Source organism: Ochotona princeps, chromosome X (assembly GCF_030435755.1).
Source record: "Ochotona princeps isolate mOchPri1 chromosome X, mOchPri1.hap1, whole genome shotgun sequence".
Lineage (NCBI taxonomy): Eukaryota > Metazoa > Chordata > Mammalia > Lagomorpha > Ochotonidae > Ochotona > Ochotona princeps.
The window spans coordinates 48,850,552-48,874,725 of NC_080865.1; the positions used below are offsets into that span (position 1 = coordinate 48,850,552).

Here is a 24,174-nt window from a genome sequence, read left to right on the forward strand (position 1 = left end):
AAGAATGGACCTTGTCTCTAACAATCTACCCTATGACAAGTGTTCTCATTAACAGTTTGCCTTATTTTGGCTTCTTTTTAGCCCTTCCCTCCAAAAACCATGCATAGTAATAGCCATATGTAAATGTATCAGATTAGATAATCAGAACATTACTATCAGATCATCAAAACATGTAGAGAAAGCTCTAACTAACTCGTTTAAATAATTGTAAATTAAGATACTGAATCAATTTGTTTTAAAAGCTTTATTCTTATTTATTTGAAAGGCACAGTGAAAGAGCAAGAGTAAGAGCGAGGCAGAGCAAGAACGAGAGCGGGACATATATTTTCCATTTTCTGGTTCACTCTCTAAACAATCTCAATGGCTAGTGCTGTATCAGGCTGAAGCCAGGATCCAGGAGCTTTTTCTGCATCTTCCGCATGATTCGAGGGGTCAAAGAACTTGGGACATCTGCTGCTGCTGCTTTCCAGATGCATCATCAGGGAGCTGGATCGAAAGTAGGGCGGCTGGAACTCAAAGTGGCGCACACATAAGGAAGGCCGGCATCTCAGGTGGCATGTTGAACTGCACAACACATCAAAACCTGTGGTATACAATAAAAAAAAAAAAAAGAATTAAGAGGGAAGTTTATAACTAAGTTCACACACTAAAAAGAGAAAGTTTTCAAATAAAAAGAAAACGTGATGCATGGTGAGAACTCAGAAAATCAAGAACAGACGAACCCCCAAATCAGTAGTCAACAAGAAACAATAGGGGCCCTGGAACTACCACACGAATTGTTAAACCATTGTTGGCAATGGCATCCCACACTGGTGTGCTGGTTCAAGCACTGGTTGCTCTGTTTCAATCCATCTCCCCGTTAATGTTCCTGGGAAGACAGTGGATGACAGCCCAATTGTTCCCTAATAACCACATCAGAGACCTCAATGGATTTTCTGATTCTTGGCTGGCTTTGGTCTGGCAAAGCTCTGTTTATTGCAGCCATTGAGGAGTGAACCAACAGCTGGAATCTCTCTCTCTTTTCTTTTCAAATCAATGACTAATTAAAGCTTTAAAAATAAAAAGCAGTAAGAATGAGGGCAAAAATAAATGAAATTGAAAGAAGAAAATTACAAAAGATAAAATGAAAGGCTGGCCTTTTTGAATTGAAAAGATAAACAAAACAGACGATCTTCAGCCAGATTTACAAACAATAAAAATGAAAAATTGAGATTAAAAAAAAAACAGGGATGAAAAAGGGGACATTATAGCTTATACAAGAAAAATACAAAGGACCATAAGAAATTATTATGAAAAATTACATGCTAACAATTTTGAAAACTTCAAATCCACAAATTCCTTTTTTTTTCATTTTTGAAATAGACAAATTCTAAGATACAAAGAGCCTACCAAGATAATGCAGAAGATAATTAAGATAATACAGAAAATCTAAACACAGCAGCCTGAAGGAAACAGCAATTAGTCCAACACCAAAGAACAATCCAGAACGTGAATGTTTTTCAACAGAATTGTACAAAACATTTAAAAGGAAAATGGAGAGGGAGCAAGGCAAAGGAAAGGGGAGGTCCCTATACCTACAAAACTATATCATGGAAAATAACAAAAACAATTAAAAAGTTAAGCAGCAGAAAGCAAAAAAAGGTGGGATTAGTGCCAATACTTTTCAACTATTTCCAAATACTGAAAAGAACGGAACCGAGCCAAACACTTCCAGAATTATGCTGATATCAGTATCAAAGCACAACACAAAGAGAGCTATAGATCAATATCCTTTATATACATATGTAATACAATGTATAATATATAATACAACCAAGTATTAGCAAATCAAATCCAACAATACACCAGAATGATCATCACGATCAAGTAGAATTTAACCCAGATACACAATAGTTCAACACCAAAAAATAAGTGAGAATAATCTGTCCAACAATAGAATGAAGAACCAAAACCATATGATCATCTCAGTTGATGAGAAAAAGCATTCAGTAATATTCAAATTCACTTCATGGTGAAAAGTGTTAACAAATTACATATAGAACGGACATATCTCAAAATTAAAGGTTTATAAGATAAACACATGCCCAACATTATCCTGAATGTGGAAAAGCTGAAAGTATTCATTTCCCTTGAGATCTGGAACAAGACAGAGATGTCCACTTTCACCACTCTTTCTTAGAATGATATTGTATTAGAAAGAGCAATTAGGGAAGAGGAAAAATAAAAGGCATTGAAATTAGAAAGGAGGAAGTCAAAATAGGCATTTCTGCGGATAACATGATTTTGTACATAGAATGCCCTTAACATTATACCAAAAAGCTATTAGAACAAATAAACCAAGTCCATAAAATTGCAGGATATAAAATCAACATACAAAAGCAGTAGCATTTTTATACCAATAATTATCTTACTGAAAGGGAAATCAATAAACAAATCCCAATCACAGTAGCTATAAAAAGAGTTTTTGTGCATATGTTTAGCCCAAGATGTGAAAGATCCCTACAATGAAAGTTATAAAACACCAATGAAACAAATCAAGGACACAAAAAAGCAAAAATATATTCCTCCTTCATGAATCATAATAATTAATTAATTAATTAAAATGTTGATACTACCTAAAGCAATCTACAGATTCAATATGATCCCTATCAAAATACCAATGACATTATTTGTAAAAATAGAAAAATGAATCCTAAGATTCATAGAAAACCACAAAAGATCCAGAATACACAAAGTGATCCTAAAGAGATAGTGGGGGGGGGAAGTAGGGGGAGAGGGCGGGGGGGCAGCAAAAGGCATCACAATACCTATTTTCAAAGCATATGACAAAGCTATACACACAAAGAATACTATGCAACAATAAAAACATAAAAGTCTTGTCATTTGCACCAAAATGGACGTAACTTGAGGCTATTTCTGTTTAGTGAAATAATCCTGTTATAGAAGAGCAAATATCTCATGTTTTCATTTATATGTGCAAAATAAAAAAGAACCTATCTGAAGACAAGAAGGCGATTACTAGAGTCTGGGGAGGGTTAGGTGAGCATAGGAGTTTGGATGATGGGTACTAAATCAGAGTCAGATGAAGGAATATACTCCTAGTGCTTCACAGCTTAGCGGAGAAATTGTAATTCACAATATCCCAGTGTATTTTATATAAATAACTGGAAGAAAGACGCTCCAAGACTCACCAGTGAGTGCAGCAGCAGGGCCCAGCCTGGCCCACTCCCAGACCCAGCTCTCATGTGAACTGGTGGATGTTGAGGTCCAACCCTGCCTGGCCTGCACCCTTCCTGGCTCTCACTGATGCCAATATGTGCTATGGATTGACCCTGCCCAATCTACTCCCTGACCAGGCTCACAGATATGCCAACAGGTGCTGCACCCCAGCCTGGTCTGGCCTGCTGCAAGCTCTGGCTCTTTTCAGCAGGAGGAGCTACGGCCCAGCAGGGGAGTTACCCAAGTTCCCCTACCAGGCCTACTCCCAACAATAGATATTGTGTGAGCTCCCTTGCTACCTGCAAGTGCAGTGGCAGGGGCCATGGGAGCCACAGAAGTCATTCCTCCCCTGTCCAACGTGCACTCAGCTGATCTCACTCCAACACACCCGCGGATTCCCTTCCCCAGGCTATCTGCAGCTTCTCCCGCCACGGGCTGCTTTCCCCCAGCAGTATAACACATGCCTACGTACAAGGCAACCAGTTGCCTGTAGCTGGGGAGAAGTCATATTGACTCAGATTTTCCTATTGGTTAACATTTATCCTATTAAGAAGAGTCTTGATATAATGCATTCTTTAATATTTTTCTATTGCAGCCTTATCTACTACAGATTTCTGAGGTCATATTCTAATTCATCATTTTGGTTTTCACTGTCTAAATATTTCTTTAACCTTTCTCAACAACCATAAGCTAATAAATATTGTCTGCAGGACAGACTTCAGACATTTTGGAATGTTTAAAAATCAGAAAAGTTTTATTGATGTAAATTACTCAAATCATATACAATGACGATTTTTTTTTTGAGTGGAAATACTTTTCTTAATTTTGTAGCCAAGAAAAGAATGCAAATGTAATTTTTATTAGCAATGTCTTTTTAAAATTTGCAATCCTTTTTCACAGAAGACATCTCAATCTTTTTAAAATGTAATTTAACAAAAGAGAATTGAAACAATCTTTAATTTCAAGATATTTTTCATGGTTTTAAAGCATCTATATAGAGAAAATGACAGAATACTGACCATATAAACAAGAACCAACATAACATTTCAGGATGGGAGCGTGTTGCTATGGTAACAAAATAATTTACTTTTAAAATGAGCCATGTATCTCAAAGCCAGAAAAACTGCTGCGGACTTCTACTATTATGATAAACACAAGGCATTTAATAGTCTTGACTTATTTGCTAGAATGGCACCTTTAGCCTCACAATTGAAGCTAAATCATAACAACCTAAAGAAGCTTGCAACACAATTTTTGCCATTTCACCGGGTTCTCAAAAATTTGTCCTCCTTTATTGTGAAAATGCCATAGAACATAAAAACGTACCATGATAACAATTTTTAAGTGTATAATTCAGTGATAAATCTATCCATACTGCTGTGAATTAAGCCTCCAGAATGCTACATCTGAAACTACCAATTGAACAACTCCACTCTCCAATTTTGCTAAACACAATTCTGATGATTTCTGTGACTTTTACAATTTTAGATTGCTCATTCAAGTGAATTCGTATAGTATTTTCTTTCTGAGACTGACTTGTTTAATTTAGCCTAATAGTCTCAAGGTTCATCCATTCCTTCCTTTGAAAGAACAAATAATATTCCATTGTGTGCATACATCACATCTTCTCTATCCATTCTTCAATGGACATTTACGCTGCTTCCGCCTTGGGTCACTGTGAATCATGCTGCTATGAATATGGGACTCCAAATGTCTCCTTGAGACACATTTAAAAAATAATACATGTAAAAGTGAAACTGCTGGATCAAATGATCACTCTATTTTTAATTTTTAGAGAAACCTTCACAGTGATTTCCATAGCCATTTCACAGTCCTACCAAAAGCATCCAGGAGGTTCAAATTCCACAATCCTCATCAAACATATTATTTTGTTTTTCTAAATAGTAGAGGTCCTAGTAGGTATAAAGTAATATTTCTTGTGATATTGATTTCTGTTTCTCAGGTGATTAGCAACCTTGATCATCTTTTCCTAAGATTTTTGGACACTTATGTATCATTTTTGGAGAAAGGTCTACTTAAGTACATTGTCCATTCTCAAATTGTTTTATTTGTTTTGTTATCTTGTTATAGGAACAATTAATATTCTTTTAAAAATATTATTCATCTAATTGAAAGTCATTGAGAGAAAGAGAGAAGGACAGGGAGGGAGAGAGAGTGAAAGAGAGAGCATGAGAACCTTTCCATTCTCTGGTTTCAAAAGTCATTTGGCTTGGGCCCGTCGCGATAGCATAGTGGTTAACGTCCTCGCCTCACAAGCGCCGGTATCCCCCATGGGCACTGGTTCCAATCCCAGCGGCCCTGCTTCCCATCCAGCTCCCTGCCTGTGGCCTGGGAAAACTGTCAAGCATGGCCCAAAGCCTTGGGACCCAGTACCCGCATGGGAGACTGGGAGCAAGTTCCTGGCTCCTGACTTTGGATTGGCTCAGCTCCGCCCATTGTAGTCACTTGGGGAGTGAACCACCAGACAGGTCTTCCTCTTTGTCTCTCCTCCTCTCTGTATATCTAATTTTGCAACAAAAATAAATAAAATCCGGTGGGGAGAACCCAAGTATCTATGTAATTGTGTCACATAATACAATGTAATTACTGAAGTTAAATAATAAATAATTTAAAAAAAAGTCATTTGGCGTTAGATATATTTTGTTGTTGGAAGATTTTTGAATGTTCATACAATTTCATTTTTCAAAAGATTTATTTTACTTATTTGAAAAGCAGTGTTAGAGAGGAGAGAGGGAGGAAGGGATGTTCTATTCACTGGTTCACTCCCCAAGTGGACACAACGGCTGGGGCTGGGCCAGGCTGAAGCCAGGAGCAAGGAGCTTCTTCTGGGTCTCCCAAAAGGGAGCAGGGGCTCAAGCCCTTTAGCCATCTTCTGCTGATTTCCTAGGCCATTAGCAGGGAACTGGACTGGAATGGAGTATTCAAAACAGCCCTACAGGTAGCAGCGTAACCCTCTATGCCACAATGCAGCCCCGTGTGTATTATACGCATTATATTCAGATTGTTTTATTTACTGTGATTCAGTGTTGGTACATAATGTGCTTCTAGGAATTTACCTCACCTTTCTAAATTATATAATTGGTTGGCATGAGGATGTTTTGATTCTGTGACAACACTTGTAATTTCCTTCATTTCTGATTACAGCTGAGTCTTTTTTCCTGTTTCATCAAATGAAGGTTTTGTCAATGTTGTTTTTAGTTGTGTTTTGTTTTTGTTGTTGTTTTTAAATCCAACTCAGTTTTGTTGATTTTTTTCTATAGTTTTTCCTGTTCTTTGTGTTATTTACCTATGCATTTTTTTTTATCTCATTACAATTTCCAACAGTCGGCTAAGTTTGGGTTTACTTTTCTATCGGTCCCGATGCAGTAGCCTAGTGACTGGGGTACTCATGTTGCACGCACTGGGATCCTGTGTGGGTCCCAGTTTTGATTGCAGCAGCCCCGCTTCCCATCCAGCTCCCTGCTTGTGGCCTGGGAAAGCAATCGAGGACAGCCCAAAGCCTTGGGACCCTGCACCCATGTGGGAGGTTGGGAGGAGGCTCTGGGCTCCTGGCTCCTGGCTTCGGATTGGCTCAGCTTCGCCCATTGTAGCCACTTGGGGAGTGAATCAGCAGATGGAGGATCTTCCTTTTTGTCTCTCCTCTCTGTGGATCTGACTTCACAATAAAAATAAATCTCTGGAAGAAAAATATATCTACCTATCAATAAGTTAGAGTTATAGAGAAAGAAGGAGAGACAGAGACCTCTCCCATTCACTGGTTCATCTGCCAAATGGTCACAACAGTCAGAGCTGGGCTGGTCCAAAGCCAGTAGCCGGGAGCTTCCTTTGGAGTTTCCCACATGGGTGCAGGGACCGAAGGGCTTCAGTAATCCTTTTATTGTTCTCCCAGGCACAGCAGCAGGGAGCTGGATAGGAAGTGGAACAGCCAAGACTCACACTGGTGTCCATAGGGGATACTTGCACTGCAGGTGGAAACCTAGCTTCCTAAGCCATGGCATCAACCCTGAAGATCTTTATTTTTTTTAACTCATGCATTTCCAGCTATAAAGTATACTTTTCAGTGTATCCCATAAATGTTGTTTTGTTGTCTTTTCAGTTTCATAAGTCTCAAAGTATTTTCTATTTTTCCTTTGTCTGTTATGACCTCTTGGTTGTATAGTAGTGTGTTGTTCCAATTCCACATTTGTTCCATACACTCTGATTTTCGTTGTATTATTTATTTCTAGTTCCATTTGATCGTGATCAGAAAAAATAATTTGCGTTATTTCAATCTTCTTGGACTAATGATTTGTTCTTCCACCTAACAGAAGATCTTTCCTGGGGAGTTATCCATGCACATTTGATAAGAATGCATATTCTGCTGTTTGGAGGCTGGGGTGTTTTATGTATGTCTGTTCAGTCCAAGAGTGTTATTCAAGTCCTGGTTTTTAGTCATCTTTTGTCTTGCTCGGCTACCCACTATCGTTACTGTGATACAGGGGTCTTCCACTATTATGTTACGGTTTATTTTTCCCTTCATTTCTGTCAAAGTGTTCTTAATATATAATTAGTATCTCTGACTTTGGTGCATAAGCATTTCTAATGTTATATTTATACAGATTTATAATCTTGGCATATTGACACTTTTATCATCATTTAATAACTTTGTTTTGTCTTGGAACAGCTGTGATTTAAAGTTTACTGTGTCTGATATTAAAACTGTCATTCTTTGTGTTTTAGCTGCTATTTATATAGGATATATTTTTTCATTCTTTCACATTTAGATTATGTGTGTCCTTGGGTGTAACATGAGTCTTTCACAGAAAACACGTAGCTAAATCTTGCTTCCTAAAAGTTATTTAATTTGAAAGATATATTTAAAAAGAGAAACAGACATCCTATTAGCTAGTTCACTCCCCAAATGCCTGAAACTGCCAAAAAGGAGCCTGCCGAAACCCAGGAGTTGAGAACTCAACTAGGGAACCTCTCATGGGATCTGACTTGAGGTGCCACACGCTACTTTTTGTGTTGGTATTAATATGAAAGTGAAACCAGTAACAGAGGCCAGTCTTGAATCCAGGCCTTACAATACGGCATGCAGGCATCCACACTAACACCAAATGCCCACCGTGGGTCCTTTTATTTTAGTCTAATAAATTAATTTTTGATAAAGGAGATTAATCCATTTCTGTTTAAAGTAGTCATTACTGATTAGGAAGCCTCATTATTGTATTATTGTCACTGTATAGTTAGCTTTTCTGCTCTCTTTCTCTCTCCTATTGCCTTATTTTTGTCCTTAATATTTTTGCTGGTGTCCCAGGCAGCAGCTTCATCTGGTTGTGGTACAGTGCCGCCCTCAGGTTTTCCAGTTTTACGGCATATAATTGTAGACAACAGTATCTAATGATTCTTTGTGTTTCTGTGTTGTCAGTTGTAATATCTCCTTCTTATCTCTGATTTCATTTATTTGAAAGAAAAAAACTAAGAATCTAGAAAACTTATATGGAAAGATAAGAAACTTTAACAGCTTCATGTCTATGTAAGAAATTGAGTCAATTAAAAAATTTCCTCCAGAGATAACTAAAAGCCTATTTGCATTAACCCATTAAAAGAAGAAATAACACAATGACATGTTATTTCATAAAAAGAAACACTTTCCAGTTTTTCTGCAGTCTATAAAAGCCTAACACCAAAACATAATGAGGAGGAGAAAAAAATTACAGAACCATAGTCCTAAATAATGCAGGTGCAAAATCTTTGAGTAAACACTAAGGGAGTCAAATCTGAAAAAAAAAAAGCAAAACTAAAATATGAATCATTCGATTTTTCTCTTCTATCTTTTATACGTATGCACTACCCTTGGGATTTGTACTGTCATGGGCTCTCATAACGGCACTTATCGTTTCTCTTCTAACGTTCGAGCATGTCTTCTGTGATTATGATTTTACTTGAAAAAAGCATGTCCTATAGGGCCGGCCTTGTAGAGAGAAATTCTTCCTGCTTTTGTTTCTCACAGAAAATCTTTGCATTGGCAACTCAAGCATCACCAGCTGTGGTGTCATTAGTGACACAACTTTGCAAAATGGTTAACAAGTCTGGCTCAGTTTTTGGCATGCAAGATAAATTGTTATGCAGTAGTTGCATATCTGTGCAATTTATTATAGGCTGGAAATATTCAGAAAATGCTTGACTTTGTGAGAGAAGTAGGTTTGACCATCTTTACCAAGATATTTTCAGCCTTAATGGACATTCAAGATTCAAAGGGACACGAGGCAGTATTTCATTTTGTGACTATCCACTGCATGACATGACCCATCTAACGCCCAAGAGAGCAAATTGTTCAATGTCAGTAATGCTCCAGTCATCATGACAACAAGCCCAGCCAACCTTGTAACTTTGTCAACCAACTTCTCATAGCTATGCTGCCCATCACTCCAACTTCCCCCCTCCTGAGACTAATCTTGATTCATCTTTTAGAATTCTATACACTGCCTGTAGCTGAATAAAAGTTGGATATGGTTAGCAAGAATAAGATATGGCAATCAGCGAGGCAACCAACAATATCTGAAAAAAAAATAGATATTCAGCTTTTACCTCTTTCTTCACTTCACCTAAATTTTCTCTGCCATTTACCAGGTAAATCTAACCTGTTATGAAAAGCACCATTTTCCATGTGTGATCTTAATACCTGACAAAAGAAAACTTATTCATTTAAATCTTTTACTGAGATTATTGGATGTTAGTTGTTTGATGAGTAACATTCATTGTGTAAATCCATATCCCAATTGATTCCTCCTATCAAAGAAACAATAAATCTTTTTAAAAAAGATTTATTTTACTTTCATTACAAAGTCAGATATACAGAGAGAAGGAGAGACAGAGAGGAAGATCTTCCATCCGATGATTCACTCCCCAAGTGACCGCAATGCCCAGTGCTGCACCGATCCTAAGCCAGGAGCCAGGAACTTCCTCCAGGTCTCCCACGCGGATGCAGGGACCCAAGGCTTTAGGCTGTCCTTGACTGCTTTCCCAGGCCACAAGCAGGGAGTTGGATGGGAAGTGGAGCTGCCGGGATTAGAACCGGCGCCCATATGGGATCGCAGCGTGTTCAAGGTGAGAACTCTAGCAGCTAGGCCACGGCGCCAGGCCCCAAAGAAACTAAATCTAATACGCTTAGAAATATTTGGTGTAAGTAAATCAAGCTTTCTGTAAAATAACAGGACCAAGCAACCAGATACGGGCCTAATGAGGCTGATTTTAGTTTAATTTTCTAAACCTGTTTGCTTATTCATTTTTCTATTCCTCTTTCCATGAGGAAGATCTCTGAGCTCAGGATTCCATATTTTTTTGGGTCTTTGAAGAATGCAGATTTTCTCATTTTTTAAAAAAGATTTATTTTCTGCATTTCATTTTTTTAATAGCTGAATAGTATTCCATGGAGTAAATGAACCATAGCTTTCTTATCCAGTCTTCTGTTGATGGGCATTTCGGTTGCTTCCAAGATTTTGCAATTATTGATTGTGCTGCTATGAACATAGGGGTGCATGTTGGTTTCTCGTGTAACAGGTGTTTTGGATATATTCCCAGGAGTGCTACTGCTGGATTTTTGTGGCCAAATGGGCCCAACTGGAAACCATTATGCTAAGGGAAATGATCCAATCCCAAAAGATCAGATACCACATGTTTGCCTTAGTTTAAGATGAAATGATGTCAATCTGAAAAATAATACCTGTAAACTGTAATATTCCAACACCAAACAGCCTGTATCTCATGCAATAAGCTATTGTGATGTAACCAATGAACCAACAATCAATGTGAGTCAGACTGATTATTATCTACATCAAAGAACTGTAAAACCCAATATACTCTTAAGACCCTAAGCAACTCGGAAAGGGGGTGGGAGAACAAGGAAATCTTCCCCCCCCCCTTTGTAGGAGTGAGGAACACGTGAAGTATAACCTATCAGGAACATAACAGGTAACTCATAGACAACAGACTCGAATCAGTATTAGACAATAGTAAAACTACAAAGACATATAGGGGGAATCAGGAGCGATCCCGACAACCTCTAAACAGGAGGTCATGTGCTCAGAGCAGGGGGGGATCCCAGAGTGGAGCAGGTGGACAGGAGGAGGCTTGTATCCCAACCCTGGAGACTCCCAGATCCTCAACAAGGACTATCAGTATGGACACCAAGGACTATATCCCAACAGCCAAAGAGACCACGGGGAATTGGAGTGCCTTCGAAGGCCGAGAACTCTGAGGTCATCCACCCCCGTTTGGATCTACCACATGGATGGAAAAAGCCCAAATCCTTCCTCGCAGGATCCAAGGTCATCGGAACAACAGCCAGGAACCCTGAGTGGTCCGCAGAAATGAAAGAACCATAAGCTTCCTTCGGGGCTAGGGAGAGGAGCTTTCTCTGGTCCTTACTTAGTTCCCAACTTTGGATCATCACCCTCTCTTGCAATGACCATCAGGGTTGCTCTGGAGCCCCCCGCCCCAAAACACACACACACACACACACACACACGAACAGAGAACAACAGGAAAGCCTAGAACCAGACAGGAAATGGTCAGCGTGGATTCACTTATCCCTTACTAGGTAGGACACAAAGATTAGTTACTCCTCACTAAGGTATTGAAGATTTCTCTGCACATCCCTCCTAAAACTGTTCTATAAGTCATCTATTGATATATGCCTTGTTAGAGTTACAGACCAGTTTGGACTATCCTAAAATCTGCCAGGTTCAGTAAAATTATGCTTCAACACAACAAACAGCTAAATACTGAAATGAAAATAGACACGAGACAGCTGAATAGTACCCTAGAACCATTTTAAGGTGTATAGAAGCTGGTTGTATATAAACTAAAATTGAAATGTCAATGAAGTAGTCACAGGATGTGGTTAAGAACCTGCATTTTTTTTTTTAACATATTGGTTACTCAATACCATGTCAAATGATTCCATAGTGTTGTAAATTGCTGTCGGTGTTATGTTGTGGCTTTTAATTGATCGGGATGATACTCTGCCGGCTCTACGATCAGACCAGAGATGGTTTCCTCAAGAAACCGTTGAACTTATCTGGACAATAAGATGCTTGACTTTATGCTCGGTATATGCTTGCAATGAGGGAAACTTTACTGAATTTGAACTGTAATATTGCACCAAATTGGAGGAATCCACCATGGGGGGATGGTATGGGAAGGGGTGGGGGGAATCCCAGAGCCTATGAGACTGCGTCACATAATGCAATGTAATTAATATTAAATAAATTTAAAAATTTTTTAAAAAAGAAAGAATAGTAGGATAAAATAAAATTTGAAATAAAAAAGAGGCTATGATGAGAAAAAAAAAGATTTATTTTCTCATTCTTTTTTAGTAAAGAGATTACTCAAAACTTAATGTTACAAAAATTTCCAGGATATAATATTTGAAATTATTAGTAATAAATAATAATCATCATGATTTGTGCCAATTCTCTCACAATGATTTATTATTTTGGGGAAGGCACAAAGACATCTCTACATGCCTTCGGCATCCCTTCTACATCCTCAAGCAACACAGTGTGAGAGAAGACCCCATTCACTAGGAAGTTAGGCAGGCAAGAGAACAAGGGAAAGATACTCAGAGCAAGGACATACATACTGGCTTTAGCTATTGTAATAATTTGGGAAAAATAATAAGGGGGTAAAGGGAAAGGTGAGTATGAGGGGAGGGGGGGAATCCTTAAGCTTCTAAATCTGCATCACAAAAAATTGAAACATACTCATTTTATATTAATGAAAAGAATAATTTAAAAAGAAGGGGATTAGGCACATAACAGCAGTTGTGACATCTTTCAAGATCAACCATGAACCAAAAAGGACTTTACCAGTGGAGAACAGATAAGCAGGAGGACTCAGGACGTCTCCATTCATGCCATACATAATTACAAGTTCCTCTGGAAAACCCTGGGACCACACAGGCCCTGAGCCAGTCTGGGAAGCTGCTGAGTTACCACAACACTGCATGGCTAAGACGTAGCTAAGCCTGTGTTACACCCTTCCCCACATAGGATGTTGCTGCATAGAGCAATCTTTAAAAAAAAAAAAAAGATTCACTTACTTATTAGAGAGAGAGAGAGAGAATTCTGTTTGTTGGTTCACTCTCCAAATGATCATAACACTCAGTCTTTGCCAGCTTAAAGCCAGGAGCTTGGAACTCCATCCTTGTCTCCCCCACAGGTGGTGGGAGAACAAAGACTTGAGACAACCTCTGCTGTTTTCCCAAACACATCAGCAGGGAGCTGGATCACAAGTAGGGCAGGGCAGTGCTCATTTAGGATACTGCCATGGCACAGTGGCTTAATCCCCTGCTCCACAATCCCAGCCCCCACAATGCCATTTTGAGTCCCAACAACCTGAGGTGGTATGAAGCACCTCCTTCTAGAAACTCCAGCCCCATGTATACCAGCCAGGAGGCTTTTCTTACCCTTCCTCACCCCCAGTAAGAAGCAGGGCAGCATGTCTTATATAAATGTCTCAGCTTGTGAACAACTCAGAAAAAGTTGAGTAACCCTGCTTGTCTTCTTTCCACCCCTCTTAGTAACTGTTTGGTCCCACCTTTTCCCTCTTGGCCTAGGGAAATAATTAGACAACTAGGCTGCCCACAGAGGCCTAGGGAAGCAGACAAGTAGCCCAGCTCACCTACTTGCAACCCCAGGAAATAGCGGAGTGGCCTTTTCTGAGGGGCTTGGACTGCCAAGTTCCATGGGAAGACTGGAAAGCTCTCCCCACTCTCCTGTGACCCCAAGAAGCAGCTAAACTGCTATTTCTTGGAAGCTTGGTGCACTAAGGCTCAGAGAAGCAAGTATTTGATCATACCCACCTCCCTTTGGCCCCAGGAAGTAGCTTGGCAAACCTCTCTGAGTAGATCAGTCCCGGTAAGGCTCTGGAAAGTTATCTGTACAGTTCTCAAATACTAACAGGTATGCCACATAGGTCCAAGGTTTTGTTCCAGCCACTGTGCAGGACTTTGATATAAATAAGCACACCATTCTGCTACTGGGCACACTGATCTACATCCACCTTGTTCCACAGCGATGGCCCCATCCTCACAGCACCCACAGAAACTGGTAGGAGTCCCATACTCTTATCTGGGTGCTGCCAATGTACATGCCCCGCCTAAGAGAGCTGCATCACAATTGGTGACGCAATCCCACACCCCCTGCAACCTAGGCAACAAAGATCTCCCTGGGCACCACGAGTGCCGATCACAGCTAATGGAGCTTTGTGGACACTATAAAAGAACATCTACTTGTAACAAACGCCAATACAGCATATACAATCAACATTCCAAGTCAACGCAAAATGTGTCCTTTTACTACGAATGTCTCTCTATAAACTGGTGGCGGCAATTCACCCAACAGATGAACATAAACCAACACAGGGGCACAAGCAAGATGAAACAAGGCAATATGACACCTCCAAAGGAATATAACTCTAGGAAAAAAACTACAAAGATGGAAATCTGTGAATTGCCAAAAGAATGATTTTACAGAAACTTAACATGATATAGGAGAACACAGAAAACTCAATGAAATCATTATGATAATTTATAATATGAATAAAAATTTCAGAAAAGTAGAGATAATAAAAAATAATACTCAGAAGTCTTGGAGTACTTAGCTAGTGGTTAGGATAGCATTTAAGACACCTGTGTTTGGGCTCAGTGTGATGGCTCCGTGGCTAAGTCCTCAGCTTACAAAGGCTGGAAGTGTCCCAACTGCTCCGCTTCCCATCTAGTTCCCTGCTTGTGGCCTGGGAAAGCAGTGGAGGACAGTCCAAAGTCTTGGGACCCTGTACCTGCCCTGGGAGACCCAGAAGAAGCTTCTAGCTCATCTTTGGCCATTGTGGCCACTTGGGGAGTGAACCAGTGGACGGAAGATTTTTCTCTGTGTAAGTCTGCCTTCCCAATAAAAATAAATCATAAAGAAATGATTTTTAAACAGATACATGTATTTTGCAAACCATCCTATAATACACTTCTACATTGCAAATGGTGTTAAGGGCCATATTATCCATTTCTTTGCATTACTGTGTGAACTCTTCTCTAAAAGTTCTTGCCTCAGAATTAGTGGCACAATGAAGAAAATCGTAAGTCAATTCATTTAGTTTTTCTGAAAGTCATGAACATTATAACTAACCATGCTGTAAGTCATTATCAGTTAGTTTAAGTGGAAAGATTACTTAGCTATGTATTTTGAACGTATCCACACATGAACAAACAAAACAGTGCTGTATACATCTCTAAGTTTGATTGTTTCTGTGTGACAGAAAATTTGCTATACACCCTCCCCATCATCTAAGACATTTCTATAAACCTAGGGACATACATTTTTTGTTACAGAAGCGAAAAGGCTTGTCAGGAAATAAAGTAATATCACTATGAAATCATGGCTGTTGGTCATATAATCACTTGCAAATACTAGCAGCAACATTGGCAGGTGGATGAATTTAGAAGTTTAAAATGTAAGAATATAGTAAATAAATGTTTTGAGGGTACATGCACATAATAGTATTCCATGACATGTATAAAATATGTATTTAACATATTATGTTACCATTTAGTAAGAATGAAGTGCAGAGAAAGCCTAGTACATTTAGTATTTTGTAATCTTTTCTTTTTATAGATAAAGAAACCAAGAGTCAAAGAGAACAAGTGCCTGACTGAGATCTTACACTGCCTGTGGGCCGAAACAGCACTGGGATTTGGGCCTCCAGTGTTTTTCCATTGTTATAGCATATAGCATTTGAACAGAAGTAGGATTGCTTCAAACTTTTAATCATTTTTATTTAAACTATTAGCTTAATAATCTGAAGTAGTTATTTTAATTCATGCTTTTATCATTCTACTAAAGCATTATGTAATTTTATTGACTCATCAGCACCTTGTATCTGATCACACTTTATGTTACAGTGCAGAAAATGAAAAACAGTCATGATAACAGTTTGCAATTTTTCACACAAATTTGTTAGGATATAGTTGACATTAAAAAAGTACATTTTAACATATACAACTCGACAAGTTTGGAGATAATTATATTCCTCTGAAATCATCATCATGATGGATGCTGTAAATATATTTATATCACCTCCAATTTTTCCTAGCTTCTTTGTTCACTATTACTATTGTGTATTACTGACATAGAATATGTTAAACATATAATGCAATTTTGTTCACTATAGGCCCTGTGCTTTTCAGTTGTTCTCTGGCACTTATTTATTTTTTTTTAAGATTTATTTACTTTTATTGGAAAGGCAGATATACAGAGAACAGAAGAGACAAAGATCTTCCGTCCAATGATTCACTCCCCAAGTGACCGCAACAGTCAGTCGATCCGGAGCCAGGAGCCAGAAGCTCTTCCGGGTCTCCCACGTGGGTGCAGGGTCCCAAGGCTTTGGGCATCCTCTACTGCTCTCCCAGGCCAGAAGCAGGGAGCTGGATGGGAAGCGGGGCCGCCGGGAGTAGAACCGGCGCCCAGATGGGATCCTGGCATGTTCAAAGTGAGGACTTTCACTGCTAGGCTACCGCACCAGGCCCCACTTATTTATCTTAAATAAGTGAACCCTTATATTCTATGGCCAAAATCTTTCTGCTGCAACTGTTTCTTATGAGGGACAAGAATTACATTAAAGTTAAATAACTTTATAAAGATAATTTTCATATGTTCTTCTAAAATCATCAAGAGTTGAAAGTTGATGTAACAATTTATATTCTTGTAAGTCAACAAATTATTTGATATCTTGCTTTAAATCTCCTGTATTAGCTCCCTTAAATGTACATATTGCTGTAGTGCCATTCAGTGTCTTTTTTCCCCTTCTGTTTAACTGAAGGAACAACCAGTTAATCTGACTCAGGTTAGTGAGTCTACCCCCCAGCAATTAAGATATATTGTATTAGCATCATTTACAGCAGATGTACATTGATTTGCAGATAAGAAAGATATTTGTTCCATCTGTTCTATGAAATTCAGCTTCGAGCCTCATCTGTGCTTTCCATTTTTTCTTTACTAGATTTTGGAGTTAAGATCTGTGGTAGGCCAAATTAACGTCAGAGAACTAGCACAATGCTAATCGCAAAAATAGGTGGGAAAACTAGTATTTGCAATTAATATAATCATTTAATAACTGATCTGAATGATTCCTCAAGTGTTCGCTATAGTTCTTATATGGTAAGTTATCTTCCAAATAATGTAAGGGTAAAGTAAAATAAATTTAATTGCTGTTATAGTGGTTTTTATCTTCAGCTGATGTGATTTCTGATCACTGATCAGGAGGATTCACATTATTTCCTTTTCTCTTAGAAAAGTTATATATGGCAATTTTTCATGCACGTTCTTATGAATCAAAGGTTTCATTTTAGAAACTACATTATTTGAAAATTTTTATGCATAAAAGCACAAGTAAAAAATAGACTGAAATATTACCATCGTCTATCCCTGAAGAGTGACATTATGGAACCATCTAGTTTCCTTTGTATTTTGAAGAGTTAAAATCATTTTAAACAGTGAACAAATAAAAACTGTATTACTTTATTTCAAACACACAACTAAACAGCATGCCTGATTTTCCAGTTCCCACACTTTCCCCAAATGTTTGCTGCTACATGTTAGCCTGTGAATAATTTGATATTTTGTTCAATCCAAAATTCCAGGACAGTTGTACTACCCCTGACCTCCCACTCCTGCTGCAGGTGAGGCAGTCTGGGGCCCTCTGACCTCAGCATGTCGGCACTTTCTGGGGCAGGGCTGACCAGATGTGATTCCATGTATCCCATGCAAACAGAATATTGGCTGACCTGTGGTACCTAGCTCCTCAGGCCAGTCACAGGGCCCTGCACACCTATAACGGAACTATCCTTTTTGGTCTAAGCTGCTGAAGCAGCCCACCCCTCTGAGGAGTGGGATCACTGCTATGTTGGCCCTTACCAACCTGTGTCCAAAGTACAATGGTAGGTTGTCCCTTCATTTTTCGAAAATTGCAAAGAAGAGAAACACGTTAATAAAAGCTACTTTTTAAGAGATTTTGCACCACCATGAGTACCCTTAAAGTAGGAGGGTTAGAAAGGCTCTCCACCTTCCTTTAACGCTTAGTAATGGGCCTTTCATGAGAACAATTCAGGGACCTTAAACTATTTTGCCTACATTTCTGAGAGCACAGAGGCTCTGAGGCTGGCTTACACATAAGACAACAGGCCACAGAGGCAGATAAGAGGTGACAGTATTGGTATTAAGACAGATGATCCATGAGTATTTTCTGTGTACCAAATATCCGTCACATGCAAGAGGTTGCAAGAAGTAATATCGGCTATCTTCAACAGGATTGGCTCAGGGGAATAGTCATGGAACCTAAAGGTGATACCAGATTCATATGAAATGGATAGTTATGCCTGTCATCCAGTCAAAACAATTGCAAAAGAGATGTTTTAAAGAAACCAAGAAAGCTTAAATGAGAGAGCATTAGCGCTAAGTATCAGCTGTAGTCACCAAATACTAAGGCACTATAAGCGTCAGCACAAGTGCATCCCTTACCCAGGTACCTATCTCCTTTCTCCCAAATGCCCCAATCCTGGAATACTCAGAAATTTTTTTGTGAAACAGGGAATAGGTGCTACAGAACGTGAGGGTGGAGCAACAGTACACAGCAGATAAACACATTAACCACATCTCCTGCCCACTGAAGGATTTAGTTTTGGAGTAAGGTCAAAGGTGACGAAGAGTCAATCTGGATAATGCAGTTTCAAAGAGTTGTACTTACGACTTAAAGTCCAACTGCACTTTCTATTACCTACGGGTGGTTAAAAAAAGTGTGCAGCCTGGTGAAGTATTTTTTAAAGAAGGAGGATGATAACCTTCACTAATAAAACCAGATAATAATAATAGACTTTTAAAAATTTTATTTTTTTATTTTTTTATTGATTGCATTGCATTATGTGACACAGTTTCATAGGCACTGAGATTCTGCACACCCCTGCCCAAACCCTCCCCCCATGGTGGATTCCTGCACCTTGTTGCATTACCACAGTTCAAATTCAGTTGAGATTCCTTCATTGCAAGCATATACCAAGCATAAAGTCCAGCATCTTATTGTCCAGATAAGTTCAATGGTTTCTTGGGGAGACCATCTCTGGTCTGAAGGTAGAGCCGGCAGAGTATCAATAATAGACTTATGCTTTGGTTATACTGAGTGGTGCTTGCTGAACATGTTAGTCATACTGCTACTAAGGCAAAAAAACTATGCTACAAACAAAATAGAAAACTTGATAAAATCAGAATGCCAACATGTGACCTATGATGCTATTTTTGTTGGAATTAAATTGGATATTCAACTGACTACCTCAGCAAAAGATTGATTCGAGTGCAGCTTGCATATTTTGGCACATGCATAAATATTCCAATTCTTCCATTTTTTTCTATTTAAACTCCAGTAAAATCTCTTATATGATACATTTTGAGAAGGGAATCAACAGGTGATGAAATCACTGAAAAACTGAGCCAGGGTGGGGAACAATGAAAAAGTATCTTGTCATAGTTGACACAGGTATCATTCTTCTTGAACTTATTGCATCATCTTTCAAGACATTTAAGTAAATTATGTCATCATATTATGTATTATATATGAGTTATACAGATTGTAACAAGTGGACATAAACATGTTTATAATACAGTTCTCTATTAAGAAGCATAATTTCACCTTAAAAATAATTTCTATCATGAATACCCTTAAAGGACCTGCATTTCTCAGTGGCTTATAGAGATGAATAGATGCTAATAAAAACTGAATATTGCTAAAAATCTGAGAAGCTAAAGTGACTGTGTATTGGAGACTTTGAGTGTGCTAGGAAATTACACTCTCAAAGAAATCAACTTAGAAATATTTTATGAATCTAAGCATATATAATGGAGGTGAAACTTGGACAAATGAAAGTAGTTTAATAATTCTGGCTCTGTAAGAATAAGTATGCCTTAGTCCTTGACATACTTGTATTAAATGTAATATAAGCATGCATTTTTATTCTACTCTAGTACATTTTTCCTAGCTTTAGGCTGATTAGCTGATCAATTAAACTAGCATTATTTCTATTTGATGTTTAATATTATGAAAATGTAAATTTTCATTTAATTAAACAGAATCAATATTGTTATGAACTTCACTTCAACAGTATTTATGCTTTGCAGTAAATCGGCTTGAAGATAATTTTCAAGATCCTTAGTTAACTTAAAATCTTGGTCTAGGGGCTGGCGTCATGGCTACATCCTTGGTTATTTAAAAAAAAAAGATCAAAGTTCCTCTTATAGAGGAGAACTAAGGTTCTTTGCATTCATGTTATCTTCTATTTTCATTTTTACAACTGTTACTGCTGAAAGACATGTGTCATCTCTCAATTACCTGTGGTCTCATCTTAACTTGATTTTTTTCACCCCAAAATTGAATTCTAAATGCAAAATAAATTAAGGTACTGATATATTTTGCATCTCAAACTACTTTTGAGATTTCTAAGAGGGTAAGCACAGAAAAGGTATGCATTTTTCATTTTATAAAATGAGAAGGGCTAGGAATAAACATATTTGGTATATTATTGATGAGTTGCATGGGCAGAGTTGTCAAATCAGAAATGTTTGGCTTTTCTTGACTTCACCCATTTGTATGGGTGAAATATTCTTACTTTAAGTATTCTAGAAACCATAGGTTTCATGGGAAGTCCCTGGCTATTTCTCAATGCTTTTAATAAGATATTTTAATCTCTAGGAAAATTCTAAAACAATATTTAAATGTTCTGTTAAGTTTTATTATATTATCAGAGCCCTGAGGATTCTTTTCTTCTGATATTAAACAACAACAGTATAAACAGCACTAAAAACGTTTCCTTGGTCTCTACTTCTTTAATGTGAATCTAGAATCTTCTCAGACATTGGTTTTCAAATAGTGTTCACATCGTGTACTTATTGAGAACTTACATATATTTAGGGCTCGGCGGCGTGGCCTAGCGGCTAAAGTCCTCGCCTTGAAAGCCCCCGGGATCCCATATGGGCGCCGGTTCTAATCCCGGCAGCTCCACTTCCCGTCCAGCTCCCTGCTTGTGGCCTGGGAAAGCAGTTGAGGAGGCCCAGTGCATTGGAACACTGCACCCGCGTGGGAGACCCGGAAGAGGTTTCAGGTTCCTGACTTCGGATCGGCGCAGCACCGGCCTGTTGCGGCTCACTTGGGGAGTGAATCATCAGACGGAAGATCTTCCTCTCTGTCTCTCCTCCTCTCTGTATATCTGGCTGTAATAAAATGAATAAATCTTTAAAAAAAGAAGTTACATATATTTAAGTCCTATTTTTCTATTATTGACTATTTAATATACATATATTCTTGTTATGTTTGGTATATTAAGTATTGGGATTATAACATATCTCAAATTTTTATCAGATCTTAAAACTGTATATATCAAATACATGTAATCTACTGCCTTTACAAAATAGAAAAAGCTAAAAAATGTGAACGTTTTTATAATCAGATGTAACATCCACTGAATTAAAGATAGACTTACCAATTATTCCTGTATATATTTTGTCTAAAACTTTGTATTTAACTTTATTGTATTATTTTGCATACTACAGAATCAAACATTGCCATATTCATCACTCTTGTTACAAACTGCCTCAGGTCTCTCACAAAAATTATAGGTAATACATGAACCACAGCCATTTCAGTTACTGTGGTTTTCAGATGCTTTTTACTCCAATGTTTTCTTAAAGATTCTGCAATTAACTAAAGGCCCAGATTTTTTTGTGTTCAAGCAAGGACTGTCTAACAGCCCTGTAGGAAAGGGCTCTCCCAGGTACTTCAAAGTGTTGACATTTCAAAGAATGCTCTTGAGTACCTTTAGAATATTTCATAAGCACCTTAAAAACCATACTACTCAGCTGATGGGCTGAGTCAAGATTTCAAGAACTCCTTCGTTGAGAAGCATGTGGGTTTATGAATCTGCGAATCTACACTGCAACAAAATAGTAATTAATTACAAGAAACTGAACAAATTGATGAAGGGTGGTAGCAAATAATTAGAAAAGCATTGCAGGAATTCTATAATAAATAAATATGAAAGCATAGTATCATTTAAGTAGCCACGGATTGCTTGGGCTACCACTGATTTTCATGATTATTTGAGTTTCCCCAGTGGCTTTAAGAGATAAACTGAGGAAGGGGAATAGTTGAACCAACGAGACAGCTGCTGTTTCTCTAGATAATAGTAGCCTCACAAAAACGAGAGAGAGGCTAGGAAATTGAAGGAACTGATGAGAGTGGCTGACTTCATTCACTATTTTAAAGTACATGTTGAAGCAGTTCATTGTCTGAAATGAAATTTAGTATTTTACATACTAAAATACCATTACCGCATCTTAATAAATTTGATACCTCTCCAAGCTATCAAAGATTCAGTGTCAGATTTCTCATTGCATTCTAAATACAATAAGCCTCTAGTAACTTTCTGTTTGAATCCGAATCCAAATAATGTCCATACATTGGAGTTGACTGATGAATCTATCTAAATTGGTAAATTTCTGCTCCATTTCTCTTTTCCCCCTTTTAAATATGTTTTTGAAGAAACTATGTTATTTTTCTCACAGATTTTCACAACGTTTTCACATCGCAGCTCAGAGATGTCATTTAGTACGTTCCTCTAACTTCTACAGTACCAGTAAATAAGCAACTGAATCCAAAGGTTTGATGGGATTCAGATTTGATGCTAGTTTTTTTTTCTGGGAGGGATAGGAACAATTCTTAGATTGTCTTATATTCCTCCATCAGGGACATTATGTGCCTTTTTCCATCTCATTGAGATGCTGGCAGCCATTGGTGTTAAATGTCTAGCTTCATCACCATTATGGTAGACAGCTTGAAGATTCGTCAGAGAACTGAAAACACAACTACTGTATGATTTAGCCATTTCACTCTTGAGAGCTTCTCCAAACGAAACTAAATTAGTATATGAGACCGTAATCAGAACCCCTATCTTTTTAGCAGCTGTGTGATATATGGAATTAATCCAGAGGTTCTACAATTGATGACAGGATAAATAAAACGTGGTATAGATGCACCATGGAATACTACTCATGTAGAATACTAAACAAGAATGTAATTTTGCCTTTTGCAACTAAATGGATGCAATTGGAAATCATTATGCTTAATGAAATAAGCTGTTCCCCAAAGTACAAATATATTCCCCTGAACTGTGCTCAGAGTATAAAAAATATAATCTATGAGTGAGATCGACATACTCAGATTTGATTATTGTTTCCAGCGTTTGTCTATACTCCTGAGGAAAAGTAGGGTTTTTTTTCCCCTACTTGCTACATGTTGGAATCTTTACCTAATGGATTATTAAGTCTATGATTGAAAAGTGAAATGAAAATATGTGATGGCAAACAATGGGAAAAGAATGATTAAGGGAGGAGGAAGAAGGAGGGGGGGATGCAGGCAGGTAAAAGGGTAGGGTGGGAAGAATCAATCACTATGGTCTTAAATTTGTACCAAGAAATATGTGCAATTTGTTCACTTTATATAAATAAAAATAAACAAATCACACACATAAAATGCCTACATTAATTAGGTTTATCACATGGCAACTTTCTCATTGTAACATTATTACATGGACTACTTTTATGAAGAGGATCTTAATTTCATCTATCACACGAGACATTTTAGGCAGGAGAGACAGGATATCTTCATTATTTCTCTTCACCAAGTTTTTTTTCCTGTTTACCAACTTTCTTTTTAACACTTCTTCTCTAGCAGCATCCAATGATAACCAACTAATTTTTCTAAATTTTCACTGTGAGCCAACTGATCGATGTGTTTCCATCAATGACACATATTACCTTTATGAGTGTTCCAATTGTCCCTCTTTGACTTGTGAGTTTC

The 24,174-nt window shown here is 38.0% G+C and overlaps 1 protein-coding gene across 1 annotated transcript in view; it reads right to left on the reverse strand.

Moving 5' to 3' along the window:
* Positions 1–229: 229 nt before the first annotated feature.
* Positions 230–24,174, reverse strand: part of LOC101527585 (BTB/POZ domain-containing protein KCTD1-like) — a 36,551-nt gene continuing 12,606 nt past the window's right edge. The window contains exon 2 of the mRNA XM_012929132.3: positions 230–583. The gene's annotated coding sequence lies outside the window, so the exon portion shown is untranslated. The remainder of the gene's footprint in view (positions 584–24,174) is intronic.